Raw genomic sequence first — 10643 nt, 5'->3', positions numbered from 1 at the left:
AATTCCCACATTCTCTGGGCTTTCTCCAGGACTTCCTCCTCCGTGCTCGATGAGTTAGATGCCAAAGACGGTTTCTGTCATGGCTGTGTGACTGTTTGGTTCTTCAGCCTGTGACACAACAATTAATGCATTAATGGTGTTTATTAGTCACAATTTATAAAGAATGTCTTTCTTCAAGGTGATTTTTTTTGGAAATTTAAGCAAATTTACAATGATGACCAATTACTTTGCTCTCCTTGGTGATGATCAAAATATAAGTTAACCTACCATGTATTTCTTCAGCATCGCATTAACCGAATATTTTCTGTCATTGACTGTTTTTTTAAAAAACGGTGACGGAAAAAATCTGAGGGCCATTCGTCATTTTGACAGATTGCAATTCACACCCCTGACCACCAAGTGGTCAGGGGTGTGGTGAAGAGCATATTACAGTAATTGGCTCTTGTAGAAGAAGAAAAGTAGAAAAGAAGAAAAATGTCACGGCAGTTGAGTGTCAGAAGTTTCTTTAAAAAGCCCAAAAACTATGTTCACGAAGAGGTGAAAAAGGAGGGATAGATGCAGATGAAGATGAAGGACAAACTCAGCCCTTGGCCTCAGCGGAGCGAGGAAGCGGCAGTAAGGAGGTTAGGCGGGAGTACAGAGTTCAGTGGGAGCGGGAGTTCTCCTGGCTGAGGAGGGAGGATAGAAAAATGTTGTGCGACAAAATAAAGACTCCCATCGGAGAATCCGAGCATAATTTCTGACCTGAACACCGTACTCAATGCATCTCGCTATCCTTGTAGTGCTGACAGCGTGTTAAAGAGCTATGGACAGGAGGCTTTGGAGCGCGTCTGGTGCAGCTGATCCACTGCTGCGGGATTTCCTACCACGCGCAACTACGCGCAAGCAGGCACACGATTTAAGCTTTCAGCTTTCTTTGTTTTTTTCACCCCATAGGCAGGGCTACATAGGTTATGGGCATCCAACTCTCCTCAGTTTTGTTCGGTAGTGAGCAAGTTTATGTTTCAAGCTCGTCTTCCAGCCAACATATCCACTGTCTGAACCGGGCTCTTTCAAACATGGATAATTTGAAATTAGAGCATCAGCTACATCCTCAAAATCACTGTCGGAGGGGTAGACTTTGCACTGTATAATGGCTTCAGCCAAGCCATCCAGCATACAAGATTTAAGATTACAATTAGGGCTCAACAAAGATCCGGTTTCTTTAAAACCAGGGGTGGGCCAGCTGGAGGATCTGGAGGAAGTGGACTCTGGAGAGGACAATATGTCGGTATCAAATGAGGTTGAAGATGAGGAAGATGAATCCTCTACAGAGTGTACAGCAGCAGCAGCCGAGGGCACAGCAAAACCTCCAGGATTGGCAGGGGCAGCAACTGAGTAGGGAGGGGGAGGAGGATCATCAGACCAGTCGAAGATGACCTTGATGGTCAATTTAGAGTGTTCAATTTACCTAATTGTTACCTAAATCTGGATGTCTTTGGACTATGGGAGGAAGCCGGAGAACCCGGAGAAAACCCACACAGACACAGGGCAACCACTACACCAACTGTGTGGCACGAGGCATGTGACTCTGAATTTAAAGGGGACATATTATACCCTATTTCTCCAAGTTAAAATAGTTCACTGGTGTCCTAAAGAACATGTCTGTGACGTGCTTTGGTCAAAATACCATAAGGATGAAGGACCATAGCAGTTCAATAACCCTGCCGAAACCGCCCCTTTCAGAACGCTCGGTTTTGTGCCTGGTCTCTTTACATGCAAATGAGACACAGGCAAACACACACCCACTTCTTCTGATTTGTCCTTTTTACTGCGCTCACTCAGCTCCTGTTCCCTCCACTCCACTCCTCTCCCCCTCCCTCCACTAGTTCTCTGACAATATCAACATGGCAGCGTGCGCGGAAAACAGCGAGAGTGCCGTCACAGGAAGAGACGTCCGACACAAGGATCAAGCTGAACACTGGCGAACTGTAAATCAGTTAAAAACACTTAGGGACAGCACAGCTGATCGCTAGGCGCACAAACTGCCGCTGTATGTGACTGAGTCTGTGCTCCGGTCATGGAGGACGTACTGAACAAATATTTTTAATTAGGACGTGTCAGAATGGTCAGTAATGAGCTCTATTTGACCTTTTCTTAAAAATGTGTGTGTTTGTACGTCGGTGAAATTCGGTCGCTGACTAAATATGGCGACTGCTGGCCGCAGTCTGATGCGAAGTGGTGCGAACACACAAACACACGTTTGCTGACTTTATCCGGCACATTAGCTTCATATATAAAATCCTCTGAGGCTGGAAGTTTGTGTAAAACACTGTGCTCCACTTTGCAGCCACGAACAGCAAACTTGTCCCTCCGCGTTGACATAATACCGCTCTTCCTCCCTCGCCTGCACTCTCGCATTTTATAGGTGGAGCTAAGGTGGAGCTCTCGAAGTAAACTTACTGGTGGGGGGGCAACATTTGCGGTGAAATGCGCATGCTGTCGTCATAATGCATAATGTCGTCATAATCCACTAACAGTTTAGTTTAAGTAATGCCAACAATCGAAACATATCGATCCTTGTTTCTTAAACCTCAAATTGACCCGAAAATGTTCTAAACAACCTTTACCAACCTTGGCTGATGCACTTGAAAGGAAATCTCAGTGTAACTCAGTGGACACTTGTAACCAAAAGCTGTGTGAGAGAGTTAATGTATTAACATTAGACATGGTAATACATGATCTTGTTAAAAAAATTAAATAATAATAATAATAATAATAAAGATAATAACAACAATAATAAGATCCACACAATGTCAACTTTTCCACACAAAGTCCCAATATGACAGTAACAAGTGGACACAAAAAGAGACAGAAATGGGATGACATGTAAATTATCTCAGCCAAAAGTTTAAATTTACAAAACAAAAAATTTTTTTTTTAAACAATTAAAATGTATCCAAAACACAAATAAATTACATTACAAACTTTAAAGGGGACATATTATACCCTATTTCCCCAATTAAAATAGTTCCCTGGTGTCCTAATGAACATGTCAGTGACATGCTTTGGTCAAAATACCATAAGGATGAAGCACCATAGCAGTTCAATAACCCTTCTAAACTCGCCCCTTTCAGACGCTCTGTTTTGTGCATGGTCCCTTTACATGCAAATGAGACACAGGCAAACACACACCCACTTCTTCCAGGGGGTTTCTGATTTGTCCTCTTTACAGCGCTCACTCAGATCCTGTTCCCTCTGCTCCATACCTCTCCCCCTCCCTCCACTAGTTCTCTGACAATATCAACATGGCAGCGTGCGCGGAAAACAGCGAGAGTTCCGTCACAGGCAGAGACGTCCTACATGAGGATCGAGCCGAACAGTGCCGAACTGTAAATCAGTTAAAAACACTTAGGGACAGCACCACTGATCGCCACTGCTGATCGCCAGCGGCGAGCTGAATAAACTGCCGCTGTATGTGACTGTATCAGACTGAGTCTGTGCTCCGGAGACCTCGGCACCGCTGATCGCCACCGCTGAGTGCCAGCGGCGAGCTGCATAAACTGCCGCTGTATGTTACAGACCGGTGACTGTATGCTCCGGAGCTTGTGATCAGTCACGTACAGCGGCAGTTTAGGCAGCTCGCCGCTCGCAGCTGGCGATCAGCGGTGCTTAACTGATTTTCACAGAGAGTGCCGTCACAGGAAGAGACCGGAACACAGACAGTCTGATACAGTCACATACAGCGGCAGTTTATGCAGCTCGCCGCTGGGGATCAGCGGTTCTGTCCCTAAGTATCCATGTGTCGGAGGTATCTTCCTGTGACGGCACTCTCTGTGAAAATCAGTGAAGAGACCTCTGACACATGCGCTCCAGCTCCGGAGCGCTAGTGAATTCGCTGTGATGGCAACGGTTTGCTAACAGAAGGCTGACAGCTTCTGTGTATTATTAATAAAGAAAATACAGTAGCGTTTGATACTGTGAGCTGTGCAAACGCTTCACTTCAAAGCTGTGCGTAACTGCGTTGTGACTCGGTCAAGTTAGCACCGGCAATGTTGTCAAAAATGATGCCGCTCATGAAACATGTATTCATTTTTAAATTCATTATTAGTTAGTGATGGGAAGTTCGACTCTTGTTACTGACTCGGATCTTTTACTCTCGGACAATAAATTGAACACCCACTCACAGTTGGCCCACATACAGCAATGAATTACGGTCCTTTAGTGGTCCACATCTGGCATCCAAAACAAGGGCCACATATGGCCCATAACTCAGCCAAACTGTACAACCAGAACTGGCCCTATGTTGGACCGAACAATTTTCCAAAGTGGTTCCTGATATTAAACCTTAACTCAGCCACTTAATATATGTGCCATATCTGATCCAGATTTAAAAAAAAGCTTCAACAAGTACAAGTACAAATGTTTATTTATTTTCAAATCATGTGTTAACACACAGTACACATGCACACCTGCCCATTTTTTAACACTGAGCCCATGAACCAGGACGCACCGTGCATGGACCAGGATTCTGTACATTTCAGAACAATATGGGAGTCTACGAACCAGGACTTTAACCTGTTGTGCCATCCATTCTCTGCTTTTGCTTCATCCTCTCCATTCTGCCACCATCTCTGTCTGGAGCCAGATGTAACCATCATCGTTGAGTCGATTTCCTGCTCTGTGGCCTCAGATGTTAGGCGGTTACGCCTTACGGCAGCTGAAACATAACATGCACAAAGCACAAATGATTTGAAAAACAAAGACAACTTACCAATAACAACATTTCTTAACTACAAGCGCTGGAAACCAATATTCCATTTATCCCTCTCATGTTTATAGTTCTTGCCAGGGAGTTTTTGATCATCGCATACATGATCCTCCACACTCACGAATGTCCACTCCACCTTTGAGAGCCAGTGTGTTTACCTGAAATCATATTATCCCATATGTATTAACTTTTTCTTATTTTTTTCAGAGAAATAAATAAAGACACTGGGAAAGTTGTTAGACAAAGTTTTAAGATAAGAAATTTTATTTATGGAAGCCGTGTCAGTTCGATGAAATGTGGGAATTGTATATCATATGCCAACATACCAATTGTTTCTGAAGGTCGGGGCTACTAGTTCCTCCAGGCCCTGGAGAGAACCAACATCTGGCAGTGGCAGCAAATTAGGAAGAAAGACAGATTAGACAGTGCCGGCCCTGAGTAATTTGGTGCCCTAGGCAAGATTTTAGCTGGCGCCCCCTTGTATCGCAGCAGTCAATTTCACAATCAACTTTCATACAATCACACAGAAACTGCATGTGTGTATTCAAGATTTTATTTCTTTGAGTAAAAAATATCACACCAAATAAAAACTAAAGAAAGAAACAAGTGATAAAATTAAAAAGGACAGGAGCACGTGATGCTGTGTCACTGGGGGTGGTACTGAAATATTTTAAAAGTGCATCTGAAGAGAGAAGAGAAGTATATGTGACGACGGCATGTTACATTTTAATAAAAAAACAGATGCTTGGTGTGCTATACATGAGACTAATATAGACTAATAATGAAAATGTGATGAGATTCATTCAACTTTATTGTCATTGCAATGCAATTCAGTCTAACCAGAGTGCAAAAACCAGTAAAGTGCAGTGAAATGAATATATATGTATATATAGCCTATGAATGATATGGGAAAGCTAAGGTATGAAATATTAACAGTAATACACTTTAACTGCACTTTAACACTGATGTAAACTTTAACAAACATTAACAACTGTGACACATAAAACCAAAGGCTTACAACCACCCTATTACAAAGGGGATGGACAACTTAAAGCATTTTAACTGACATACAAGCAGGAAAGACACCTGTAAAATAACACCTGAACAGGCCTAACGTTAAGTTTCCAAACGTCCCTGATGAATTTAAGGTGGAGTAACATTAACACACGTCCACTCAGCTATTTATTGATTATTAAACAATGTTGCTATCGTCCGAAGTAAGCTAGCAAGCTAACACTGCTCCAACAACGGTAACTACGATGCATTATTTAATAATCTTTGCTATGACTTTATGTCGCTGTGGGCTTATATAATATTTCGAAATAATAGTAATAATGGCACTGGTAAAAAAAAAAAAAAAAAAAGTAGTATTTATACTTTTTTTTTTTTTTTTTTTTCCGTTTTCGGCGCCCCCTGCGGATGACGGCGCCCCTAGCATTTGCCTATACTGCCTATGCCCAGGGCCGGCTCTGAGATTAGACATAGTATAAAATTCATGTTCAATCTAATGCATTACACAAGATAATAGTGTCACCATTACAGATGACCTGATAATCTATTTACAGTATCTAATCTTAGCAGAGAAAGCATGTGTGAATACTCACAAGTTTGCAAACTGGATGTGTGCTGTGTTTTACTGCTGGTGTGCCTTGTTGCACGGATCTCACTGCTGGTGCAGCTGTGTGGATGGATCACAGGCTCAGGACTGCAGTGGCTGCTTGCATAGAGGAATTAATTATGAATAACATGACATAATTGTATAATACATCATTACATAATAATAAAAAATGTTCTTAGTTGTCAAAACATCATTCATTTCATATTTCTACACAGGCATCTTCTCTACTTTAGCGTGGCTAGTCTGCTTGTTTCCACTCTGTACATGGCTGTGCAGACCTCAAACAGTTAAAAACTACATAGTACTGTGTAAACACAATTTGCTTGAAAATTATTTATATAAATACTTCATTGAAACAGAGGCAATGCAACACACAGCAACTTTGTGAAAGTTTTCACATTGAAATAAATCAGTGTGAATCTAGGCTCATGCAGCTAAAATCACCTAGTTCATCCACTCAATAAGTTTATATGGCTGGAGCTTTCATAGACTGCATAAACAAGTGCATTATCACTAAACTTATATGCACAGTAAAGCAAGCACGCAAAGACGACCTCTGTACAGCAGGTTGAAACCACGTACAACCCGTCTGTCCCATATTTCGACCGTTGCTGTACAGAAAGATTTGATGCTCAACTCTTAACCTGACATAAGACCTTTACTTCAGTCTCACAATGTGTGAAACCAGACACAGCAAATGGCACAAGTGACACATTTAAGATATTATAGCCTGCATTTGAATATTCATATAATTGCAGAGTCTTCGACTAAATCCAATGATGTCGGAGTCGAATCAATGTCATTGCCAGGCCAGCAGAAAAAAAAGCCAACATGCTAGCAGAAGCTAGTGGCAGTACTAGCCATAATCAGAGCCGGCCCTGGGCATAGGCAGTATAGGCAAATGCTAGGGGCGCCGTCATCCGCAGGGGGCGCCGAAAACGGAGAAAAAAAAAAAAAAAAAAAAAACTTTTTTTTTTTTTTTTTACCAGTGCCATTATTACTATTATTTCGAAATATTATATAAGCCCACAGCGACATAAAGTCATAGCAAAGATTATTAAATAATGCATCATAGTTACCGTTGTTGGAGCAGTGTTAGCTTGCTAGCTTACTTCGGACGATAGCAACATTGTTTAATAATCAATAAATAGCTGAGTGGACGTGTGTTAATGTTACTCCACCTTAAATTCATCAGGGACGTTTGGAAACTTAACGTTAGGCCTGTTCAGGTGTTATTTTACAGGTGTCTTTCCTGCTTGTATGTCAGTTAAAATGCTTTAAGTTGTCCATCCCCTTTGTAATAGGGTGGTTGTAAGCCTTTGGTTTTATGTGTCACAGTTGTTAATGTTTGTTAAAGTTTACATCAGTGTTAAAGTGCAGTTAAAGTGTATTACTGTTAATATTTCATACCTTAGCTTTCCCATATCATTCATAGGCTATATATACATATATATTCATTTCACTGCACTTTACTGTTTTTTTCACTCTGGTTAGACTGAATTGCATTGCAATGACAATAAAGTTGAATGAATCTCATCACATTTTCATTATTAGTCTATATTAGTTAGGGTGACCATACGTCCGTATTTCCCGGGACATGTCCGTATTTCACGTCCTGTCCCGGGTGTCCCGGGTTATTTTTAGAAAGTGAGGAAATGTCCTGGTTTTTAAAATTACCTTCTTTGGACCATTACATTTACATGCACTAGGGCACTGCCCACGGCGCTGCGTGCGACGTAGCCTAATCCCCGCCCCTATGCTGTCAGCCCTATTAATCAGAACGTAGACAACGTGACTGTCAGTCATACGCAAGCAACATGCCGAAGCGCAAGTGCTCGTTTACCGACGAATTGCTAAAGAGTTTCCCGGCTTTCAGATCGGGTCGAGACAAATGGGAAGCCTTGTGCACAGTGTGCAAAGCAGGCACATATGTCTCGGTGTCCAATGGAGGTGCAAGAGATCTGAAAATCCACCTGGACACAGAGAAGCACAAAACAGCTGTCCGAGGCGAGGGTAGTGCTAGCTCGATCATAAAATACTATTAAAGCAGCAGCATCCTCCACATGACCGCCCACCCCCCAACATTCAAGCTAGACTCTAACAGAAATTGTCTTTGTATGCCAACTGCCAATGCACTGTCTACGTAACAAACATTATTGGAAACAAACAATTGATGCATTTCACTCACCACGTCTTTGTTGGATATGCCTCACCGGAGTGTACAGGCGGCAGACAGACTCACTCAACAGCCACAGGCGGGACTCTGTGACGTCACTGTTACCTACGTTGGTGAATTTGAAAAATTCTCCCTCTCTCTCGCCTCGATTTCTCTCGCGCTCTCTCTCTTTTTTTGTGTTCAATATGTTAAGTGGCGTGTGGGTTTCTAATATAATTTAAAATATTCTTTTATTTTCTATATTTTAAATTTCTTATACTGAACACACACTCACACACACATATAAACTGTATATATACTGTAAATATATATATACATATACATACATGGGTATATATATATACATATATATGTGAGGCTGGACTCATATGAGTCCAGCCTCACATTATGTGGCCCAGAGTTCTAATTTGTTATATGGCCCGAATACTGCACTCAACAACTGGCCCATATCTTGTCTGCCAGAGTCAAGACAGTGCCACCTTTGCCACACCTGGGCCATGTTTGGTTCATATGCCTTATGCCAGTGCTGACTGAATGCCACCTGTGCCAGCTTCATGCCAAATCTGGGCCAAATGTCACTGCTATGTGGGAATCTTTTTTTGAGTCATTTCGTTCATTTTACAGCGGGTGGCGCTGTATCCCTCTTGTGGGCGCTGTTAAAAAGACTGCGGTTCTCAAACACTTAACACTGTAGGCAACATCGTTTGCTTCAGCTGACAAAGTATAATAAACAAAATGCCACAAGCAATTCAAACCTTATGAAACCCTAGGAAGGCAAATACACACCTCAATAAAGTGACAAGTGACTTGTGTCCTGTATCCTCTCTAACATTGTTGTATAACAGCACGACAGTGACTAGGTAGCTGTCACGTGACCTGAGGACGGCCGCTCGCTCAGTTGAGTGAATCCTGAACTAATCATTTCTGTTTCCTTTCCTGCTGAGCTTATGCAGCTGCTTGCCATCGTGTGACAAGGAAGGTACTGCATGAAAATGAACGAAGCACTCACTGAGATGACTCATTACTCCCGAGTCATATAAAAGATTAGTTCATTTTGAACGAATCGTTCACAAACGACACATCACTATTATTAGTCAACATGTAAGTGAATGATATAGTGGACACTGTCTTACCTTCTCCGTGTTACCTTCTCCACGGTAGTATGGACGTGCTCCACTCTACCCTCTGCTGTCCTCGCGCATGCGCATGCTGCGTTATCTTTGTGATATCGCGCAAGATCTTCTCGATTATGCGTGGAGCTTGACGGTCTCATGCTATGTGAGCACAATGAAGTCTAGCAACGCAAGGAAGTTGCGGTTTTAAACAAGTCCTGCACGAATTATTCACAATCTGCATGACCTCCTCCTATTGTAATTACAGTTGTAATTATTAATCAAATCATTAGACTGGAAGTATGCAACTAAACAAGTTAAAAAGGAACAGCTTTTAGATAAAGAACAACAATCATCATGTGAGTTCATCAGGTAAAGGTCCAGATGAGGCTATATTTGATAATGCAATCATGCAAGAAGTGAAAGAATTGGGCAGCTTGATTAGGCACGTCATTGTAACAACTTAAATCAAAGTGATATGATATTTTTTAACAGCAAGAGCTTTGCCTTTAAACATGCTTTTCATTTGTTTGGCAAAAAAGGTTAACAACTATTTGCCTTCTAGGTAAGAAAATAAACTATGTTCTAAGAAGGTTTTCTTGTCACTAAAAAACAGACTGACAAAAAACACTGAACAGACTGAAAGATAAACAGCCCCATTGCTTTAGTTATGGCTTTTTTCAATTTACGTCCATTTTATATCCATCTGTCTGTCCCAAATGTTGTCTCCATCACTGCGCTTCATGCTTTTGTGCCTTTTTTTTTTAATTTTTCTGTTGTTGATATGGACAACACATCATGAACTGAACAGTGACATGCATACCAAATGGGACATATTTTTTAAGTGAATCATTCCACCACTAGCCGATACAATAAGAGCAAGCATTTGGTTTCAGCTTTTCTGCAGGTTTTGGGTGTGGCATGTAAAACAACACCCAGGGCTATGAGTGCCTTGGTGTTACTGAGAAACTCAATAGATGGAAAAAG

General features: G+C 41.7%; 1 long non-coding RNA gene across 1 annotated transcript; it reads right to left on the bottom strand.

Annotated features, from left to right (window-relative positions):
* Positions 1-4456: 4456 nt before the first annotated feature.
* Positions 4457-6461, bottom strand: LOC131459507 (uncharacterized). The gene is made up of 3 exons (XR_009240251.1): positions 6355-6461; positions 5077-5134; positions 4457-4699 (listed from the first exon to the last, which is right to left on the bottom strand). It is a non-coding gene; the product is annotated as an uncharacterized LOC131459507 (long non-coding RNA).
* Between the last annotated feature and the right edge of the window lie 4182 nt (positions 6462-10643).

Source organism: Solea solea, chromosome 5 (genome assembly GCF_958295425.1).
Source record: "Solea solea chromosome 5, fSolSol10.1, whole genome shotgun sequence".
Lineage (NCBI taxonomy): Eukaryota > Metazoa > Chordata > Actinopteri > Pleuronectiformes > Soleidae > Solea > Solea solea.
The sequence above is the reverse complement of the archived record's forward strand: the minus strand, read 5'-3'. Positions and strand labels throughout refer to the sequence as shown.